The sequence below is a fragment of the Plasmopara halstedii genome (assembly GCF_900000015.1).
Source record: "Plasmopara halstedii genome assembly, contig: Scaffold_444, whole genome shotgun sequence".
In the NCBI taxonomy this organism is placed as follows: domain Eukaryota; phylum Oomycota; class Peronosporomycetes; order Peronosporales; family Peronosporaceae; genus Plasmopara; species Plasmopara halstedii.
The window spans coordinates 624,528-624,958 of NW_020187364.1; positions in this window are offsets into that span (position 1 = coordinate 624,528).

Genomic DNA, 431 nt, shown 5'->3' on the forward strand with positions numbered 1-431 from the left:
CCAAAATGGAAGTCTTCCTTGTACATCCGTCTTCTATTGAAAAAGTGGTGAACGTGGCTTTAATTGCCGAATTCAACTTCAAGTCGGCACAAATTGGTTGGAATGCATACCATGAGATCTTGTTGAGCGGCCCTTAAGCAATGAGTCTCAGGTATGCTAGAGAAAGAGGAGGGAGAGCTCTGAGCTACCGAGCAGCGTGTAAACACCCGACGGTGTTTTGTCTGTGGAGACACCTGTCCCCACGGACTGGTTATCCCCGGCGCAAGACGCGTAAAGGTTAATCAAACCGTCGTCCCGCTTCTAATCAGTCTGGCTTGTTGCAAGAAAGAAATGAGTTTTGTTGTGCCGTAAAGAGGAAGAAGGGAGGAGGGCATAGCCCCGAAGAGCTCCGTGTTCTTGAACACGGAACGTGTATGCAAGCCGGGCTTGCT